The following is a 22,304-nucleotide window of genomic DNA, read 5'->3' as shown; positions in this document are numbered from 1 at the left end:
ATCTCTATTTAATGACAATTGGAGGCAAAACCTTCTTCCCTCAGACTCTCTCTGCCCCACCCCCTCCCCATGAGTCACTGCCTGGCCTTGGAGACTGGAAGTTAGACCCTGCCTGCCTCGCTGCCTTCCCAGGAACTCCACATGTAAACACAGCCCCAGGCACAGAGAGGTTGCAGGCAGCGCAGGGACACACGGTGCCCATGTCGCTGGGGGAAAGGATTCTGGGGTGTCCCTGAGACTTAACTACTCAACCTCAGATGCGTGAGACTGGCTGGATGGAAACTTCAAGATCGGGGCTGCCATCACGTCAGATGAGCAGTGAGGGGAAGACAGCCCACCATGGGGTCACAGACCGCACTTGGCACGTGATGAGCCTTGTCGACCCCTACCCCCCCTCACTGGAACACACTCACGCACCCCACTGTGACCACTTCGTACAGACTCTGAGTGGCCTGAAACCCACTGTGGACCCTTTGGAGGCGCTCAGAGCCCAGGAAAGGATGGGGAAGGACCTTATCTCTGTCTTACAGAGGGAGAATGGCTCCCGCCTGTTAGGAATTCGTACAGCTGGCTGCATCATTCACAGCATTAGCAGCCATCAAAGACCATGTCATGGGCTTCCCTGGTGGCGCAGTGGTTAAGAATCCGCCTGCCAATGCAGGGGACACGGGTTCGAGCCCTGGTCTGGGAAGATCCCACATGCTGCGGAGCAACTGGGCCCATGAGCCACAACTACTGAGCCTGCGCATCTGGAGCCTGTGCTCCGCAACAAGAGAGGCCACGATAGTGAGAGGCCCGCGCACCGCGATGAAGAGTGGCCTCCGCTCTCCGTAACTAGAGAAAGCCTTCGCACAGAAACGAAGACCCAACACAGCCATAAATAAATAAATAAAATTAAAAAAAAAAAAAAGACCATGTCAGGCTAAAAGGGTAGCCTCCCAAAAGGAGAGGCCCAGTGGCCATCATGGCTGTAGCACTGTCCAGAGGGCCCTGGGTGTCCCAGCCCCTGGGCTGGAGCTTGAGAGCACCACGGCAGCAAGTCCCATCAGAACCCCATGACATCTACTGCCTCCCTCTCCATCCTGAGGTGGCTCTCCCAGGGCCATGTCCGTCCGGGGACTCCCACAAGGCTGAGGCCTGGACTAGATGGGTGCCAGGTTTCCTGGGTATATACCTCAGTCTCCTGAGCTTAGCCGGTGGACATCTACCCAGACTTGGGTGCTAGGGGCCCAACTCCACACGACAGCAAATCTGCCAAGCGTGTGCCACTGGGACCTCCAGGAGCCGGTGGGCTCACCTCCCAGGTCCTGGAGCGTGTACAGGGCTCACTGGGCCTGAGGCACGTGATGAGTCCCATAGCCCTCCCCACCCTGCTGACTCCTGGGAGGTCCAGAAACCCCACCCCACCCTGCTTTACTGCCCCCGGGGATGAGACAAGGAGGGTGAGGTGAGCTTGGGGACACTGAGGCGCTGGATGGGACGGAGGGGGGACAGCCCGGGACCCACCAGGAATCGGGCTCAGCAAACACGGAGAGCTGCGAACGGCAAACGTCCGAGCAGGAGAGCCGCTGTGCTCACCTGGGCACTTTCCCAGGTCAGAGCCCTTTCGACCCGGCTCTGCTCGGCTGGCTCTGAGCCAGGCCATGGCCAGGAGAGAGGAGGAGAGTTCTGGGTCCCACAAGGTGGTGGGGGGCTGGGATGCACCTCAGTAAGCCGTGCGGCTTGTGTGGTCATCCGTACTGCCGAGCCCCCATACCTGGTTCCGCTCACAGAAACTGGCCTACTGCCAAGAAGAGAGACAGTAAAGGAAGGCAGGGGACAGCGGGGCCTGGATGAGAACCCCCACTCTGCCAGAGACTGCATGCCAGACCCCAGCTTCCTGGTCTGTAAACCAGCAAGAACAGCACCTGCCTGTCAGGGTGCTGTGAGGATTCAGCGGGATAACGTGGGTTAAAACACTTACGGCTGACACGCTCAAGAAATGGTGGTCTTAACTCCGCTCAGAATTCTCTGGGAGATACCAGAAAACTGCCAGGAGTCAGGGCTGGTGTGGGAGCTGGAAAACAGGAGAGCTTCACTCAGCAGGTTGGAGGGGAAGGTCCCCAGCAAGCTGGGGCGGGAGAGCTGTCCCCAGTGGGAGGGAAGGAGAACACAAAGCTGTGGGGAGCATGGGCAGGCCAGGCCCTGCAGCTGGACCTCGGAGACCTCCGCCTCTCCTGCCCATGAAGAGGCCCACTTGGGACCGTCCAGCCCCTTGCTGCCAAAGGGCCATGAGCTGGTTCTGAGCTACCCCAGTCTCTCAGCTTTTTATATTGGCACAATTTCACACTTCCAGAAAAGTTGAAAGAATACAACCAAGAATTCCTATACACCCTTGACACTGATTCATCAAGTGTTAAAATTTTACATTTCTTGAATCCTTTTCTGTGTGTATGTATACATGTGTATGCAATTCTTCTGGACTGTAGGAGAGTCAGTTGCAAACATAATGCCCCTTTACCACTTAATACTTCAGTTCTGGTTTAGTTTCAAAGTGTTCCATGAATATTATTAATTCTACCTTCCCACAGGCAGTGGCGTACCAAGGGGTGAGGGTGGAAGGAACAGTCAGCCTGGCAGGAATAATATCTTTCCACTCAGCACTTTGTGATTATAGAGAGCAGACCACTTCCAGCTGGTCTGATTACCACTTTACCTTTCTTCCCAATTATTGCCATTCCCGAGGCAGACTGCTTTCAAGCCAATAGATACAAAAGCAGTATTCAAAGTGCTAGCAAAAAGAGGCTCAGGATTACAAAGGAAATAACATTAAATTGCAGGAAATAAATTAAAGAACCTAAAAGCAGTGAAAAAGTGACAGCTCTTTGTGCATGTGCGTGAGTCTTTCTAGGGTTATCGCAAGGTAAGTGAAAAGTGCTGGCTGTATCCACCAGCAATCGTTAGACATGGCGAAGGGCACAAAACACAGGGACACGGAGAGTGTGTGCTGGGGGTTAGGCATCAGTGTGGGTACAGTTGGCCCAAAGTTAAAGAAGGCCAGGAGTCTGAGGGCTTGAAGGCAGCGTGCCAGAAATACTGCTGCTGAAATTCTTGTCGCAGGTGATGGTGGGCTCCTGTGCCAGATGAGGATCTTGGTTTGCAAATATCAAAACTGGCTCTGGCTAATTTAGGCACGGTTTCCTGAAGACCATCAGGTAGCTGAAGACCCCTTGCAGCTGAAAGGGCTGGTGGTGTGGCCCTGTGTCCCCTGGACATGAGCCCCAGTCCAGGACCATGTCCCTACTTCTTTGAGACACTTGATGGACCCCTGCCCCGGGGTGACGTTCCGGATGCTGTGAAGTTGGATCCTACCCCAGCACTCTCACTGTTTGGGACAGGTGAGCCTTCAGGACTTCTGGAGTGGAAGAAGGCAGATGCCCTGCCCAGAGGGGCATCCACAGCGCCTGGCAGACAGGGCAGCTGCCAAGCAGCCAAAACAAAGCACACAAGTCTCTGCCACCCAGGGGTTCAAGGCCTCTTCAAATGCACCAGCATCAGAGAGAGGCGCTGGCGCTCACATGGGCACAGGGGAGCCTGGCATTGGGGGTGAGGTGGCTTGTCCCAACAGGCTCACAAGTGTCAACAAAACCTTTTTGGAAAACTACGCCCAGGAGAACACGTGTCTGCAAAGAAGATAAGAGATTCCAGTTATGCAAAGTTGGAAGGACCAGTTCACACTCCTATGTGAGGGAACCACATCCAGGAACTGAAAGTTTAAACCCTTTTTGGTCCATTTGGACTAAAAAATGGCGCACTTATAAACAGCCTGTCCTCAAGTAGACAATGTCAGTTCTCCTCCCAGCTGCCTTGAGACGGATATTATAACCCAGCAGCCCTCAATTCTGAAGTTGACAGTGGTTATCTCTGGGGAGTGGATTAGGGTAAGAGGAGGGGAGGTAATTCCTTTTGTTTTCCATTAAACAGATTTTTTTCAACAGTCAACATTTGTTTTTCTTATAATAATTATATATGTAGATACATATATATTTTTTTATTTTAAAAGGCAGTTCCTTGCTTAATCCTGGTAGCTTGTCTCTGCCCAAGCCCTTCATTGGGGTCAGGCCTAGCCTGGTCAGAAGCCTTCCAAGGGCAGGTGGGGAAAACTTGGACACAGAGATGCACTCCAGCTGGTCACATGCCCTGGTGCCCCCAAGGCCCCCTCCGTATCGCTGCTATTTTGTCATCCCCAACTGTCACCCTCTCCACTGTGTCAGCCCTACCATGCACCCAGGATCCCCAGGCCCTGTGTGAGGAGCCAGGAGCCACAACACCAGCCTGCTCTGCTCCCCTCTCCTCGCCCCCAGGTACAGGGCCTCCTGCCCTATGGTCCCCCACTCCTGGTCCTGGTGCAGGGGCCGGGATGGAAGGGCAACCTCTGCCCAGGCCCAGCATGGGCACTTCCTGGCCACCAGGGGCACACAGGAGCTTCTGGCCAGGAGCCTGGACCCAGATCCCATCCCCTATGTTGTCCCTGTGTCGGGGTGGGACCCATCGTGCCTAACAGCGTGGGCCTGTGAGCACTTACAGGCTTTAGTATTGTTTCCGTGGGGAGGGCGCCATCCTCTCTATTTCTCCCTACTTCTCACTCCCAGTGCAAAGCCCTGATCTTGACCAACCACATCCCTCACTGAATGACCTAAAAGGACAGCACAGGCCTGGCTGAAACCCCTGCTGCCCCGACTGCCTGTGTGAGCTGCAGGGCCTCATTAACCATCTTTCCCCAGCTGCTGTGAGGATGAAATAATTCTTACAGACTCCGGGGTACATGTGGCATTTTTAATGACAAAATACATTCCAGAAAAATTTTGCAAGAATAGTACAAAAAGGGAATTCCCTGGCCGTCCAGTGGTTAGGGCTCCACGCTTTCACTGCTGAGGTTGCGGGTTCGATCCCTGGTCGGGGAACTAGGATCCTGCAAGCTGCACGGTTCAGCTGGGGTTAAAAAAAAAAAAAAAAAAAACCTTTTGAGAGTAAGTTGTTGGCCTGAAGCTCAGTCTCCCTAAATACTTTAGTACATATTTCCTGCAAACGGGGACCCTCTCCTGCACCACCACAACACAGCCATCAACCTCAGGAACTGCATTGAGGCATTACTGCCAGCTAATCCACAAACCCTTTCAAGTTCTGCCAGGTGTCCCAGTCTGGAACAGTTCCTCAATCATCCCTTGACTTCGTGACCTTGACATTTTTTAAGATTACAAGCCAGTTATTTAGTAGGACTTCTCTCAATTAGGGCTTGCTGATGTCTCCTTACGATACATTCAGGTTATACATTTTGGGCGGGAATATCATAGAAAGGGAGATCTGCCCTTTTCATCGCATCCTATGAGGTAGCACTCAGTTTTGATTGGCCCTGTTACTGAAAATGGTAATTTTATCCCCTTGATTAAGGTGGTACCTGCCAGGTTGCTCCTCTGGAAAGCTAGTACGTTTCCTTTTGGAATTAGTTTGTATTTTGTGGAGGGTACTTTGAGATTGTGTAAATATCCCATTTCTCATCAAACTCTTACCCACTAATTTTAGCATTTATTTATGATTCTTAGATGAATTAATTATTGGTTACCAAATGGTATTTCTAATTCTATCATTCCTTCATTGATCAGTTGGCATTGTACTGTAAGATAAAAAATTTTCCTCTCACTATTTTTATCCTTGTGGACTCAAGATTTCTTATTGTATTCAATGAATAATAATCCATTATCATTATTTATCATGTTTAAATTGTCCCAGATTTGGCCAGTGGGAACCTCTTCAAGTTGCCTGCTATATCCTTTTCACATGTCTTCATCATAAATATTTCTGTGTTTTCTGGCCCAATCAGATATTCCAGGCTCATCATGTATTTCCCTGCACCAGTCTGGAATCAGCCATTTTCCAAGGAGCTCTGGTTCTTTTTAGCAGAGACTGGAGTTTAGAAACCAAGATCTGGGTGCCATGTGTGCTCATTACTACTAGGGTGTTGCTGCCCCCAGGCCATCTCAGGAAGCCCAACTAGGGAATACATGTATAAACATGAATATACATGTAGGTAAACATAACACGCATGTATGCACACATCAATATTTATTTGTATATCTAGCCATAAACATTGAAAAACATGAACTGACGTCAGTACCCCTAATTCCAACCCAACGCCACAGCATTCATCCTTTACTATCCCTCCCTGACAGTGAGAAATGTGCCTTCTGTTATTTTCAGCATATTTACTTACTAGGTGGACCCCCCTCAGTATGTAACCAATCTTGCTGACGCCGCCTCACCCACTCAAATCTAGCTCTGAGCTGTCCCTGCCCTCTCCCCTCCTCTAGCTGAGAGGCGTGCAGGACACCCTCCTCACTGCACTCAGCCTCCCAGATAGAGGGAAACAGGCTCCCTCACCATGGATGAGTATTGCAACATTTCTGGAGGACAAATTGGCAATAGCTACCAAAATATTGAGATTTATCCCTTAGACCCTGCAACTTTACCTCCAAAAATTTATGGGAAAGAATAGTAGCTAAAATACTGAGATAAGTGTAAGAGGGTACGAGTTATAATTTTGTCTGTAATAATGAAAAATTGGAGACAACCTAAATTTTCTTTATCTTAGCTCCTGAAAGCAGAGTGCCCTGCATGCCTCCCAGAGTCATCTGCCTGAAGGACCAGACAACTGGTTTCCAATTGACTTCCTCCAGAGCTCTTAGCTCCCCCTGTACTTCCTGACTGTGTTTGTACAAGAGTCCAGAGGGCTCCTGTGTGCCAGAGAAGGTCTTGGAGCAGAAAGAGGAAGATGCAAAGCATGTGCCTGCGCAGGGACCCTCCCTCCCCAGCTGAGGCTGAAATCAGAGTCAGGCCAAGGGGAGGAGACAGGAGACCCCAAAGACATCTGCTATCTCTGTCAATAGGGAATGGGCACAATAAATGGTGGAACACGCATATTAATTGGCACTGTGCATGCATGTGAAAGATGGAAGCTGATCTACACATGTTGCCCTAGAAAGGCACTCAGGCAAGATATGTTGCCAAGAGGAGCCTGTAAGAAACATAGCAGCAGGAAGGGTTGGATCCCAGGCACATATAGTACTTGGTTGTTGTTTTTTTAAAAAAAAACTAGGGTAGGTTTTCATGCCCAGGAAATTGTTGAAGAACATACATCAATCAGGCAACACTGATCGTTTCTAGAGAGTGGGATTATAAGGGACTTCTACTTCCTAAGTAATATATTTTTGTGTTGTTTGTATTTTCAGCAATGTGTATTGCTTGTATAATCATAAAACAAACAAACAAAAATCAAGTAAATAGTCAAAGAAGTCTGTGGAATCTGCTGAAACAGCTGTTGACCAAGTAAGGGAGGAACAGATAAGAACGCACAGGCAGGGGAGGGGAGGGATGTTAGCATGAGGGCAAGTGTTGGGTGGTGGTGGGCCTTTCGGCAAGGAAGGAGGACACAAGAGACCTGACGTGGGATGGGTCTGATCACTATAACAGGTGAAGTCAGCACCCTGCCCTTATCTCCTGTAAATATCTGCAAATACAGCTCATACACAGTGACAATTTCCTGAATCTCTCTCTCTGCCTGAGGGTGTTCTTTAGCATGATGGTGTCTTCAGGGTGTTCTGGTTTAGGCCAAAAGTGCCAGGGACTTAACTCCCCAGAAACGACCCTCCTATGGAGGGATGGGAATGGATGGATAAATGCTCCACATGGTAGGCAGCTTCCAAGATGGCCCCCAATGAGCCTTGCTTCCTGGTATTCACACCCCATGTAGTTCCCTCCCACACTGAATAGGGTTGAACTATGCAACTGCAGAAATGACGGTGTGTGACATCCAAGGCTAGATCATAAAAGCATTGAGGCTTCTGCCCTTCTCTCTTTTGGATCACTTGCTCTTGGTGGAAGCCACCTGCCATGTTATGAGGATGCTGAAGCAGCTCAGGGGAGGGTGTATGTGGTGAGGAACTAAGGACTCCTGCCAACAACCAGCACTAACTTGTCAGGCAAGCGAGCGAGCCCCCTTGGAAGGGGATCCTCCAGTCCCAGTCAAACCTGCAGATAATTCCAGTCTCATGAGAGACAGTAGCTAGCACCCTGAGCCAGAACCTCTAGTTCAGCTGCTCCTGGATTCCTGACCCTTGAAAAAAGTGTGTTATGTAAATGTTTGTTTTTTTAAGCTGCTAAGTTCTGGAGTAATTTGTTATGCAGCAGTAGCTAACTAATAGTCTCATACACTCCTGGTAGGAATGTAAAACGGAACAGCCACTTTGGAAAACAGTTTGGTGGTTCCTCAAATGATTGAATATAGAGTTACATATGATTCAGCAATTCCACTCCTAGGTATATACCCAAGAGAAATGAAAACATTTGTTTACACAAAAACTTGTACACAAATGTTTATAGCAGCATTATTCATGATAGTCAAAAGGTGGAAACAACCCAGATGTCCATCAATGGACAAATGGAGAAACAAAATGTGGTATATTCATACAATGGAATATTATTCAGCCATAAAAAGGAAAGAAGTACAGATACATGCTATAGCTTGACTGAACCTTGAAAAGTGAAAGAAGCCGGTCACAAAAATCCATGTATTATATGATTCTATTCATATGAAATGGCCAGAATAGGCAAATCTATAGATACAGAAAGTAGATTAATGGCTGCTTAGATTGAGGTGGGGTGGTGGTGGATAGGTGTGACAGTTAAACGTGTGGAATTTCTTTTTGAGGCTATGAAAATCTTCTAAAATTGACTATGGTTGGTGATGGTTGCAAATGTCTGTAAATATACAAAAAACCCATTGAATTGTATACTTTTAATGAGTGAATTGTATGGTATGGCAGTTATATCTTTTTTAAAATTTATTTATTTATTTATTTATTTGTATTTTTGGCTGCGTTGGGTCTTCATTGCTGCGTGCAGGCTTTCTCTAGCTGTGGCGAGCGGGGGCTACTCTTCGTTGTGGTGCGCGGGCTTCTCATTGCGGTGGCTTCTCTTGTTGCGGAGCACGGGCTCTAGGCGCGTGGGCTTCAGTAGTTGTAGCACACAGGCTCAGTAGTTGTGCCTCAAGGGCTCTAGAGCGCAGGCTCAGTAGTTGTGGTGCATGGGCTTTGTTGCTCCACGGCGTGTGGGATCTTCCCAACCCAGGACTTGAACCCGTGTCCCCTGCATTGGCAGGCGGATTCTTAACCACTGCGCCACCAGGGAAGTCCTGGCAGTTATATCTTAATAAAACTTATATTTAAAAACAACAGATAACGAATACACCACAGCTTCCTTTCCTCCTGGTGGAACAACTCTGAGGCATGTTCCACAGAGTCTCTCAGAGGGTCCCCAGTAGGACTGAACACTAGTTGCCCAAAGCCAGAGCTGGTCTGTTAATAAACACTTGATTTTCTTTCCTCTCGTCATTGTCTCACTCCTCCACCCCACGCTTTTTGGGATCACATCTCAAATAAACTACTTCACCCAATTCTTGTCTCAAGGTTCGCTTTTGAGGGAACCCAAATGAAAGCGATCATGTTCTTCAGGTTGAGGGTCAAGGTCCCCCGGGGTGGGGCTGATTCTGAGCCCCATCCATACGGACCTCAGCTGGGGGGACTGCCCACTGGCTGACTGTCCAGGGCAAAGGCTTGAACCAAAGTCCAAAATAGTCACAGAGCTGGCCGTCATCCCCTCAGCATGCGTGGCATGAGCCTGGTGTGATTTGCACACATGCTAACGTACACACACACACACACACACTTTCAGGCCTGGGAACAGTGGTGGGACCATTAAACAACCAGGGCCTGCCTCTGCCCTTTACCCGAGATGGGATATGTAGGACGTGTTCATTTCCCCTTGGGCTTATTTTTCCTGTCTCTGTGGCTGGGCGTCATCTGACCACACAAACCACCAAGACAGAGAAGCAGGAGGTTATGAAGGGCTGTGGGGTCAGAGTTCAGCAGATTCTGTGGGAAGGGTCAGACCCTTCGAGTGTGATCTTGAGGTATCTGATTAAGAAAAAGCAAAGATTGCACAGTCAAGACTTGCAATTAGGGAGACAGGAACACCGCTTGAGGTCCCCCAGGCAAAGGGACCAGTGTGGTGAGGCATCTCCTGCCCAGCGAGTCCCAGGTCACTTTGGCAGTGAACCTCACCAACAGTCACTGAGCAAAGGCTGAGAGTCAAACAGCAGAGGGGAGAGGTTTGGGCTCAACCAGGCTTCTCACACCAGCCTCCAGGCCCAGATTGGGAACCAGGTGCCCGGAACTTTATTCCTTCCCAAATTCAGACCTGCTCAGCCTCAGTCAAATGCCTTCATCTTCAAGCAAAAGATAGTTGGTGGATGTTAATACTCCCAACATACACTGAGTTGCCCAGAGCAACAGAGCCAAAGAGCCCAGGTTGGCTCAAAGGTTTCATTACCCATCTATCTATCCATCCATCCATCCATCTATCTACTTACCTACCTATCTATTTATCGATCACCTATCTCCTATTGGTTCTGTTTTTCTAGAGAGCCCTGATTGATGCATCTACTCTCAGTGGAAGGCAAGCCGGAGAGGTGCTGAGTGGCAGGATGTCAAGGATAAGGGTGCCCCATTCAGGGGGCATGAGTGTCACTCCTGGGGAGACAACCCCCAAGGTCATAGAAAAGCAGGTAGGAGATTTGCTGAGACTCGCGCTGCTGCTCTGCACTCATAAAATGCATCCTGCTGTTGGTTTAACCAAGATGGCCAGAAAACCAAAAATAACCCCCATAATGCTATCCCAAGACAGCGCTGCAAATGGAAAATTACAGAAACCACTCAAAGGACTCATGAAGTTCAGGTCCCATAGCCAGCTTCCTCATAAATTAAACCAGATCATGCCACTGTCCTCCTGAAAATCCTCCCAAGCCTCCTAGAATAAACCCCAGCTTAAGTCAGCCTGCAGCTCAGCCTTGCCCAACTCTGTTCACCTTCTGCTTCCCTGTGCTTGGCCAGACCACTCTCTGCCACCTCAGGGCCTTTGCACGTGCTGCTTGCTCTGCTAGGACTCCCTTTCCCTGGCTCTTTCCCTGGCATCTTATCCTCAGGGCTCTGAGTTGGCTTCCCTGATCACACATTCTGGCATGCCCTCCTCCACTCCCAAACCTTCTGCTACATCCCCTGTTTATGCCCTTCATGGAACTTATTGCAGCCTGGAATGATCTTATTTGTTCATTTTCTTGTTTATTGCATCTCCTCGATCTGGTCTGGAGGTTCCAGGAGAACATGCCCATCTCATTCTCTTATATCTTCCCGATACCAGGTCATAGGAGACAGCACCTGATACGTATTCTTTTTTTTTTTTTTTTAATTTTTTTTTTTTTGGCCATGCCACACAGCTTATAGGATCTTAGTTCCCTGACCAGAGATCGAACCCATGCCCCTTGCAGTGGAAGCACTGGGTCCTAACAACTGGACCACCAGGGAATTCCCCTGATACATATTCAATAAATGAATGATCCCTCAGCTCCTAAGCTCATCCATGTTTGGTCAGGAGCCCTTCCCCGCTTCCCACAGTGCCCTGGACCAGCCCCATCATGTCCCTTGGTTGTTGACAGTACAGCCATGGAATTCAGCTGTGCAGGGGTTTGGGCCCCTCACTGGAGGGTACAGGACTTGGATACCTTGAACAGGGTTGGACCTAAAGAGAAAAACTTGCTGCCGAACAAGATGGAACTGAAATGAGCCCTGAAGAGTGTTCCAGGCAGAGAGAACAGCAGGGGAAAGGCTGTGGGGCAGTGCCCTCAGTAACTGACTGGAAGCCAGAGGACCTCCCCCTATGAGCCAGGAGGAGAGCCGCGTGAGCTGAGGGCAGAAAGGAGGGCAGGGCCTGAGAGCAGACTCTGGGATCCAGGGAAGGGTCTTCAGTAGGAAAATGCTATGGTCTGGTTCACATGTTGAAAATTCAGAGATTGTTTCTGGACTGAGGGAGTGGGGAGTAGGGGTGAGAGAGGGACATTTTTTACTATAGTATCAGCTACACTGCTAGATTTCTTTTTTCCACTCTGTAAAGGTACTGCCTTAAAATTTAAGCAAACAAACAATCGCTCTGACTGCTAGGTGGAGGCCGGACTGTAAGAGATAGAGGGGATTTGGGTTGGGACCTGCAACAGAGACGCAAGCTGCCCACCTAATATCCATTTTCCTTTCTCGCTCTTTCCTCACTCCCAGATCCTAGTTTCTTTGCTTTTCCAAGTGACCATTTATACAGCATGTATCCAGCTAAATAATTGCATTTCCCAAACAGGAGATACTGTTCAGTAGAAATTGTTGAGTGGGACTTATGAGAAAATTCTTTTTTTTTTTTTTTTTGGCCATGCCATGCAGCATGCAGGATCTTTTTTTTTTTTGTATTTAATTTAATTTATTTATTTATACAGCAGGTTCTTATTAGTTATCTATTTTATACATATTAGTGTATATATGTCAGTCACAATCTCCCAATTCATCCCACCACCACCCCCCCACCCACCACTTTCCCCCCTTGGTGTCCATATGTTTGTTCTTTACATCTGTGTCTCTATTTCTGCCCTGCAAACTGGTTCATCTGTACCATTTTTCTAGGTTCCACATATATGCGTTAACATAGGATATTTGTTTTTCTATTTCTGACTTACCTCACTCTGTATGACAGTCTCTAGATCCATCCACATCTCTACAAATGACCCAATTTCATTCCTTTTTATGGCTGAGTAATATTCCATTGTATATATGTACCACATCTTCTTTATCCATTCGTCTGTCGATGGGCATTTAGGTTGCTTCCATGACCTGGCTATTGTAAATAGTGCTGCAATGAACACTGGGGTGCGTGTGTCTTTTTGAATTATGGTTTTCTCTGGGTAAATGCCCAGTAGTGGGATTGCTGGGTCATACGGTAATTCTATTTTAGTTTTTTAAGGAACCTCCATACTGTTCTCCATAGTGGCTGTATCAATTTACATTCCCACCAACAGTGCAAGAGGGTTCCCTTTTCTCCACACCCTCTCCAGCATTTGTTGCTTGTAGATTTTTTGATGATGGTCATTCTGACTGGTGTGAGGTGATACCTCATTGTAGTTTTGATTTGCATTTCTCTAATAATTAGTGATGTTGAGCAGCTTTTCATGTGCTTCTTGGCCATCTGTATCTCTTCTTTGGAGAAATGTCTATTTAGGTCTTCTGCCCAATTTTTGATTAGGTTGTTTGTCTTTTTAATATTGAGCTGCATGAGCTGTTTGTATATTTGGAGATTAATCCTTTGTCCGTTGATTCGTTTGCAAATATTTTCTCCCATTCTGAGGATTGTCTTTTCGTCTTGTTTGTAGTTTCCTTTGCTTTGCAAAAGATTTTAAGTTTCATTAGGTCCCATTTGTTTATTTTTGTTTTTATTTCCATTACTCTAGGAAGTGGGTCAAAAAAGATCTTGCTGTGATTTATGTCAAAGAGTGATCTTCCTATGTTTTCCTCTAAGAGTTTTATAGTGTCCGGTCTTACATTTAGGTCTCTAATCCATTTTGAGTTTATTTTTGTGTATGGCGTTAGGGAGTGTTCTAATTTCATTCTTTTACATGTAGCTGTCCAGTTTTCCCAGCACCACTTATTGAAGAGACTGTCTTTTCTCCATTGTATATCCTTGCCTCCTTTGTCATAGATTAGCTGACCATAGGTGCGTGGGTTTATCTCTGGGCTTTCAATCCTGTTCCATTGATCTATATTTCTGCTTTTGTGCCAGTACCATATTGTCTTGATTACTGTAGCTTTATAGCATAGTCTGAAGTCAGGGAGTCTGATTCCTCCAGCTCTGTTTTTTTCCCTCAAGACTGCTTTAACTTGGACCTTAGCGGTGGCACAGTGGTTAAAAATCCACCTGCCAATGCAGGGAACACGGGTTTGAGCCCTGGTCTGGGAAGATCCCACATGCTGTGGAGTGACTAAGCCTGTGTGCCAAAACTACTGAGCCTGTGCTCTAGAGCCCGCTGAGCCGCAACTACTGAGCCTGTGTGCCACTGAAGCCCACGTGCCTAGAGCCTGTGCTCTGCAACAAGAGAAGCCACCATAATGAGAAGCCCGTGCACCGCAACAAAGAGTAGCCCCTGCTCACTGCAACTAGAGAAAGCCTGCGTGCAGCAACAAAGACCCAACACAGCCAAAAATAAATAAATAAAATAATTAATTTTAAAAAAAGATTGTTTTGGTTATTCAGGGTCTTTTATGTCTCCATACAAATTATAAGGTTTTTTGTTCTAGTTCTGTGGAAAATGCCATTGGTAGTTTGATAGGGATTGCACTGAATCTGTAGATTGCTTTGGGTAGCAAAGTCATTTTCACAATGTTGATTCTTCCAATCCAAGAACATGGTGTATCTCTCCATCTGTTTGTATCATCTTTAATTTCTTTCATCAGTGTCTTACAGTTTTCTGCATACAGGTCTTTTGTCTCCTCAGATAGGTTTATTCCTAGGAATTTTATTCTTTTTATTGCAATGGTAAATGGGAGTGTTTCCTTAATTTCACTTTCAGACTTTTAATCATTAGTGTATAGGAATGCAAGAGATTTCTGTGCATTAATTTTGTATCGTGCAACTTTACCAGATTCACTGATTAGCTCTAGTAGTTTTCTGGTAGAATCTTTAGGATTCTCTATGTATACTATCATGTCATCCGCAAACAGTGACAGTTTTACCTCTTCTTTTCCAATTTGGATTCCTTTTATTTCTTTTTCTTCTCTCACTGCTGTGGCTAAAACATCCAAAACTATGTTAAATAATAGTGGCTAGCGTGGACATCCTTGTCTTGTTCCTGATCTTAGAGGAAATGCTTTCAGTTTTTCCCCATTGAGAATGCTGTTTGCTGTGGGTTTGTCATATATGGCCTTTATTATGTTGAGGTAGGTTCCCTCTGTGCCCACTTTCTGGAGAGTTTTTATCATAAATGGGTGTTGAATTTTGTCAAAAGCTTTTTCTGCATCTATTGAGATGATCATATGGTTTTTCTTCTTCAATTTGTTAATACTGTGTATCACATTGATTGATTTACGTATATTAAAGAATCCTTGCATCCCTGGGATAAATCCCACTTGATCATGGTGTATGGTCCTTTTAATGTGCTGTTGGATTCTGTTTGCCAGTATTTTGTTGAGGATTTTTGCATCTATATTCTTCAGTGCTACTGGTCTGTAATTTTCTTTTTCTGTAGTATCTTTGTCTGGTTTTGGTATCAGGGTGATGGTGGCCTCATAGAATGATTTTGGGAGTGTTCCTTCCTCTGCAATTTCTTGGAAGAGTTTGAGAAGGATGGGTGTTAGCTCTTCTCTAAATGTTTGATAGAATTCACCTGTGAAGCCATCTGGTCCTAGACTTTTGTCTGTTGGAAGATTTTTAATCACAGTTTCAATTTCATTACTTGTGATTGGTCTGTTCATATTTTCTATTTCTTCCTGGTTGTCTTGGAAGGGTTTACCTTTCTAAGAATTTGTCCATTTCTTCCAGGTTCTCCATTTTATTGGCATAGAGTTGCTTGTAGTAGTCTCTTAGGATGCTTTGCATTTCTGCGGTGTCTGTTGTAACTTCTCCTTTTTCATTTCTAATTTTATTGATTTGAGTCCTCTCCCTCTTTTTCTTGATGAGTCTGGCTAATGGTTTATCAATTTTGTTTATCTTCTCAAAGAACCAGCTTTTAGTTTTATTGATCTTTTTATTGTCTTCTTTGTTTCTATTTCATTTATTTCTGCTCTGATCTTTATGATTTCTTTCCTTCTGCTAACTTTGGGTTTTGTTTGTTCTTCTTTCTCTAGTTCCTTTAGGTGTAAGATTAGGTTGTTTATTTGAGATTTTTCTTGTTTCTTGAGGTAGGATTGTATTGCTATAAACTTCCCTCTTAGAACTGCTTTTGCTGCATCCCATAGGTTTTGGATCGTCGTGTTTTCATTGTCATTTGTCTCTAGGTATTTTTTGATTTCCTCTTTGATTTCTTCAGTGATCTCTTGGTTTTTTAGTAACGTATTGTTTAGCCTCCATGTGTTTGTCTTTTTTACGTTTTTTTCCCTGTAATTCATTTCTAATCTCATAGCGTTGTGGTCAGAAAAGATGCTTGATATGACTTCAATTTTCTTAAATTTACTGAGGCTTGATTTGTGACCCAAGATGTGATCTATCCTTGAGAATGTTCTGTGCACACTTGAGAAGAAAGTGTAGCCTGCTGTTTTTGGATGGAATGTCCTATAAATATCAATTAAATCTATCTGGTCTATTGTGTCATTTAAAGCTTCTGTTTCCTTATTTATTTTCATTTTGGATGATCTGTCCATTGGTGTAAGTGAGGTGTTAAAGTCCCCCACTATTATTGTGTTACTGTCTATTTCCTCTTTTATAGCTGTTAGCTGTTGCCTTATGTATTGAGGTGCTCCTATGTTGGGTGCATATATGTTTATAATTGTTATATCTTCTTCTTGGATTGATCCCTTGATCATTATGTAGTGTCCTTCTTTGTCTCTTGTAATAGTCTTTGTTTTAAAGTCTATTTTATCTGATATGAGTATTGCTACTCCAGCTTTCTTTTGATTTCCATTTGCATGGAATATCTTTTTCCATCCCCTCACTTTCAGTCTGTATGTGTCCTTACGTCTGAAGTGGGTCTCTTGTAGACAGCATATAGATGGGTCTTGTTTTTGTATCCACTCAGCAAGCCTGTGTCTTTTGGTTGGAGCATTTAATCTATTCACGTTTAAGGTACTTATCGATATGTATGTTCCTATGACCATTTTCTTAATTGTTATGGGTTTGTTTTTGTAGGTCCTTTTCTTCTCTTGTATTTCCCACTTAGAGAAGGTCCTTTAGCATTTGCTGTAGAGCTGGTTTGGTGGTGCTGTATTCTTTTAGCTTTTGCTTGTCTTTAAACTGTTGATTTCTCCATCGAATCTGAATGAGATCCTTGCCGGGTAGAGTAATCTTGGTTGTAGGTTCTTCCCTTTCATCACTTTAAATATGTCATGCCACTCCCTTCTGGCTTGTAGAGTTTCTGCTGAGAAATCAGCTGTTAACCTTATGGGGATTCCCTTGTATGTTATTTGTCTTTTCCCTTGCTTTTAATAATTTTTCTTTGCCTTTAATTTTTGCCAGTTTGATTACTATGTGTCTCGGCATGTTTCTCCTTGGGTTTATTTATCCTGTATGGGACTCTCTGCGCTTCCTGGACTTGGGTGGTTATTTCCTTTCCCATATTAGGGAAGTTTTCGACTATAATCTCTTCAAATATTTTCTCGGGTTCTTTCTCTCTCTCTTCACCTTCTGGGACCCCTATAATGCGAATGTTGTTGCGTTTAATGTTGTCCCAGAGGGCTCTTAGGCTGTCTTCATTTCGTTTCATTCTTTTTTCTTTAGTCTGTTCCACAGCAGTGAATTCCACCATTCTGTCTTCCAGGTCACTTATCCGCTCTTCTGCCTCAGTTATTCTGCTACTGATTCCTTCTAGTGTAGTTTTCATTTCAGTTATTGTATTGCTCATCTCTGTTTGTTTGTTCTTTAATTCTTCCAGGTCTTTGTTAAACATTTCTTGCATCTTCTTGATCTTTGCCTCCATTCTTTTTCCGAGGTCCTGGATCATCTTCACTATCATTATTCTGAATTCTTTTTCTGGAAGGTTTCCTATCTCCACTTCATTTTGTTGTTTTTCTGGGGTTTTATCTTGTTCCTTCATCTGGTACATAGCCCTCTGCCTTTTCATCTTGTCTATCTTTCTGTGAATGTAGTTTTTGTTCCACAGGCTGCAGGATTGTAGTTCTTCTTGCTTCTGCTCTCTGCCATCTGGTGGATGAGGCTATCTAAGAGGCTTGTGCAAGTTTCCTGATAGGAGGGACTGGTGGTGGGTAGAGCTGGCTGTTGCTCTGGTGGGCAGAGCTCAGTAAAACTTTAATCTGCTTGTCTGCTGATGGGCGGGGGTGGGGGATGGGGGGCTGGGTTCCCTCCCTGTTGGTTGTTTGGCCTGAGGCAACCCAACACTGGAGCCTACCCCGGCTATTTGGTGGGGCTAACGGCGGACTCTGGGAGGGCTCACACCAAGGACTACTTCCCAGAACTTCTGCTGCCAGTGTCCTTGTCCTCATGGTGAGACACAGCCACCCCCTGCCTCTGCAGGAGACTCTCCAACACTAGCAGGTAGGTCTGCTTCAGTCTCCTATGGGGTCACTGCTTCTTCCCCTGGGTCCCAATGTGCACACTACTTTGTGTATGCCCTTCAAGAGTGGAGTCTCTGTTTCCCCTAGTCCTGTCAAAGTCCTGCAATCAAATCCCGCTAGACTTCAAAGTCTGATTCTCTAGGAATTCCTCCTCCCATTGCTGGACTCCCAGGTTGGGAAGCCTGACATGGGGCTCAGAACCTTCACTCCAGTGGGTGGACTTCTGTGGTATAAGTGTTCTCCAGTTTGTGAATCACCCACCCAGCAGTTATGGGATTTGATTTTATTGTGATTGCGCTCCTCCTACCATCTCATTGTGGCTTCTCCTTTGTCTTTGGATGTGGGGTATCTTTTTTGGTGAGTTCCAGTGTCTTCCTGTCGATGATTGTTCAGCAGTTAGTTGCGATTCTGGTGCTCTTGCAAGAGGGAGTCGGTTCTCTAGAACTTTTAGTCATTTCTTATATATAGTCTTATTTTCTTGTTCCTTTCTAGCACACAATTTAACAATTAATTGTGCACCATTTTGTCCATTACTTCAGTGTGTATATTTTGTCTCCCCAACTATATGTAGTTGCTCCCTGTTACAGACTGAATGGTGTCCCCACAAAATTCATATGTTGAAATCCTAACCTCCAGTTAGCATGACTATATATGGAGGTAGGCTCCTTAAAGACATAATTAAGGTTAAATGAGATCATTGGGGTGGGCCCTAATCCAATATGACTGGTGTCCTTATAAGAAGATGAGATTAGGACACAGAGGGAAGACCGTGCAAAAGACACAGTGAGAAGATGGCCCTCTACAAGCCAAGGGGAGAGGCCTCAGAAGAAACCAACCCTGATGACACTTTGATCTTGTGCTTCCAGACCTCAGAACTGTGAGAAATTTAATTTCTGTTGTTTAAGCCACCCAGCCTGTGGTACTTTGTTATGGCAGCCGCAGGAAACTAATACACTCCAGTCCTGCATTTGTTCCTTACAGTCAGAAACACACATATTGAGCACCTACTATGCACCAGGCTCATTGGATACACTGATGCCTGATTCTCAGGCCTGCCTGCTTCCCTTTCCTGCTGACTGCTTGGCCTGTGGTGGGGCTGTGGGCCAGCTGGTCCCCATTAGCTGTTTGTAAACATTCCATCCTCCTTGCCTGCTTCTCCTCTGCCTCAGTCCCCTAAATAAAGCCATCTCCACCTTGCGGCCTGATCCTCTGCCCTCCCTCTGCATGATCACCACCTCACTCCCCAGCAGTGGTCCTCACCGAGGTCTCCCATGCCCTCCATGAACAGCATCCAGGCTCAGCCCTTCCAAATGGCCTTCTGGACCTGTCCACTGTCTGGTCCCCCCATCATCTTTAACATGAACGAATTTGTCACCTCTCCATCTCTGGGGACTAGGCCTGTTCTCCCAGCGTGGCTGGGCTTTGACTTCTCCCTGTCCTCACCATCCATCAGCCACCAGATCCTGTTGATTCAGCCTTCAAACTATCTCCCATGTCTGCCCTTCCACTCCACCCCTGGGGACCCACTCGGGCAGGGCCCCTTCTCCCCGAAGGTCCTCCTTAGGAGAACTTGGAGGGTTTGCTGAGGAAGTAAAAGAGAAGAAGGGCAGAGTAACAGCTAGAAGGAGGGCAAGGTTTCCCCCTCCCCCGATTAGAGGACGGGAGGGAGAGATGGGCAGAGAGGGGAGGGGAGAGAGGAGGTCAGTGGGTCTGAGGGCAGAGGGGGCCCCATCTCCTGTGTCCTGGCAGTGCCCCCTGGGGAGCGGCAGGACCGAGAGGGGGATGCCACTAGCCAGGTGCCCCCAGGATGAGGGCCTCGGGGCAGCATCAGGTAAGAGGCCAAGCCCAAGGGCAGCCCCAAGCTGTGGGGCGCAGCCACCCTCCAGGGGTCGACAGAGAGACGAAAGGAGTCCTGCAGCCACAGGGTGGGTTCTTGACCCTCTGCCCTCCCACCCTGGCCTCAGCTCTGTGGAATGGTGTGTGGAGGCGTGGAGTGGGAGAGGGTGCCCCTGCAAAGGGCTGAGGTGAAACCCATCAGCATGCGGGCTGGGGGCTGAAACTAAGCAAGCCGACTGAGCTTTATATATGCTCTAAAGCTCAGCGACGAACTTGTTTTGGAGATCTCTGACATCTGTAGGCTTGGTTTTTGGGGGGTTTTTTCCCACTTATTTCCTAGGTGAAAAGCGCAAAGACGCCTCTGTCCGGTTCCAGACCAGACAGCAGGCAGCTCTGAGTCCGGGTTAGGGCTGCAGAGACCTCCCCGAGCAACCAGCCGGGCCCCCAAGCCACACGTGCACACCTTCGCCCCTCAAAGGGGAAAGCGGAGCAGCCTTGTCACTCGGCTCTGCGTCTGGCTGGAGGTGGAGGTGTGGGTGGGGGGTAGGGGAAGGGGGCGCAGTGGGGAGGACCACGGACGGCCAGGGGCTCCTAAGTCTGCCTGCAAAGTAACGTTTTTAATAGCCCCAAATGACTGAAGCCGGCGTGGGGAGGATCCGGGTGGAACCCAGCTGGCAGTCTTCTGTGTCCATCAGGGTCACCGAACTGTTGATCGTAACCCCAGAGTTTCTGAGCCAGCAGGGGTGCGGTGGGGCCCAAGAAATGTGCATTTCTAACAAGGTCCCAGGAGAGGCGGATGCTGCGGGTGAGGACCGCGCGTCGAGAACCGCTAATGCGGAAGTCTGTCTCCCCGGGTTCTGGCGTCTCGGGCAACCTGGGTTCCAATCGCAGATCTGCCCCCTGCTGGCAAGCGGCCCCTTAGGCCAAAGACATTGCTTCTTCAGCCTAAATTTCTTCTCTACTAGAGAGAGAAATAAATATAATATTTACCTCCTGAGGTGGTTGTATGGATCAAGTTGAGATAACCTGGGTAAATTATTATTTAGCACAATTCCTGGCACATAATAAGACTAGGGAAAAGTTCTCTTTCAATTTGTTGAGGTGTGGGAATTTGGCTGGAAGGAAGCTGCTATTTTGGGGGGGGGGGGGTTGTTTTCTGTAAGCCTTAAAGAATTATTTGACTTTTAAAAACATGTACATGTGCTACCTTGGTTAAAGTGAAAATTTAACTTTTAAAATTGCATTAAAAATTGCATATCTTTTTTAATATCATTAAAAAAGAGAGCACAAAACACTTTAATAGTTTAAAAATGGAAACATCTGTAAACAATTGTATTATTATTTCCAATTATTCACTCTCCCTTCCTGAAAGAGTATTATACAACCCCACCCACTGCCGTGTGACCTGTGGTGCCTCCTGGAGAAGAACTATTCGCCCAGCCCCACTGACTTTGGCCTTGACCCCATGACTGCGTTTGCAAACGGCCTGTGTGTAGACAGGACCTGTGGCACATCAGAGCAGAGACTTTAAAAGCAGTTGCTTTTTTCCACCCGCTCGCTTGCTCTTGTCCTCTGCCACAAGGTTGACATGTCCCCCCTGGGAGCTGTTCCTTCGGCTTGAACAAAGGAGAATTACAGCCACAGCTGACCCACAGCCAAAAGGTGCCAAGCCACAGCCAAGCTGTGAAGGATATGTAAGAGGGTCAAGAAATGAGCCTTGATGGCCATGAGCTACTGAGATGTGGGGATACGTTGTTACTGCAGCTATACCTAGTGAAAACTGACTAAAACCATCCTACAAGGGGGTGCCTGGCTAGGGACTTCCCTGGTGGCACAGTGGTTAAGAATCAGCCTGCCAATGCAGGGGACACGGGTTCGATCCCTGGTCCAGGAAGATCCCACATGCCGCAGAGCAACTAAGCCTGTGCGCCACAACTACTGAGCGTGCGCTCTAGAGCCCGCGAGCCGCAACTACTGAAGCCTGCGCCCTAGAGCCTGTGCTCCACAACAAGAGAAGCCACCACAAGTGAGAGGCCCGCACACCGCAATAAAGAGTAGCCCCCACTTGCCACAACTAGAGAAAGCCTGCGCGCAGCAATGAAGACCCAACGCAGCCAAAAATAAATAAATAAAAATAAATTAAAAAAAAAAAAAAAAAGAGGTGCCTGGCTAAATAAAGTATGGTGTGTCTAAATGATGGGAATGCAGCTATTAAATGTAGTCATACTTTCAATTAAAATTTATATTTAAATATATTCAGCTATTAATATTAAATTTAAGAATATAGGA

Source organism: Eschrichtius robustus, chromosome 5 (genome assembly GCF_028021215.1).
Source record: "Eschrichtius robustus isolate mEscRob2 chromosome 5, mEscRob2.pri, whole genome shotgun sequence".
Lineage (NCBI taxonomy): Eukaryota > Metazoa > Chordata > Mammalia > Artiodactyla > Eschrichtiidae > Eschrichtius > Eschrichtius robustus.
This window is presented reverse-complemented; position numbering follows the sequence as displayed.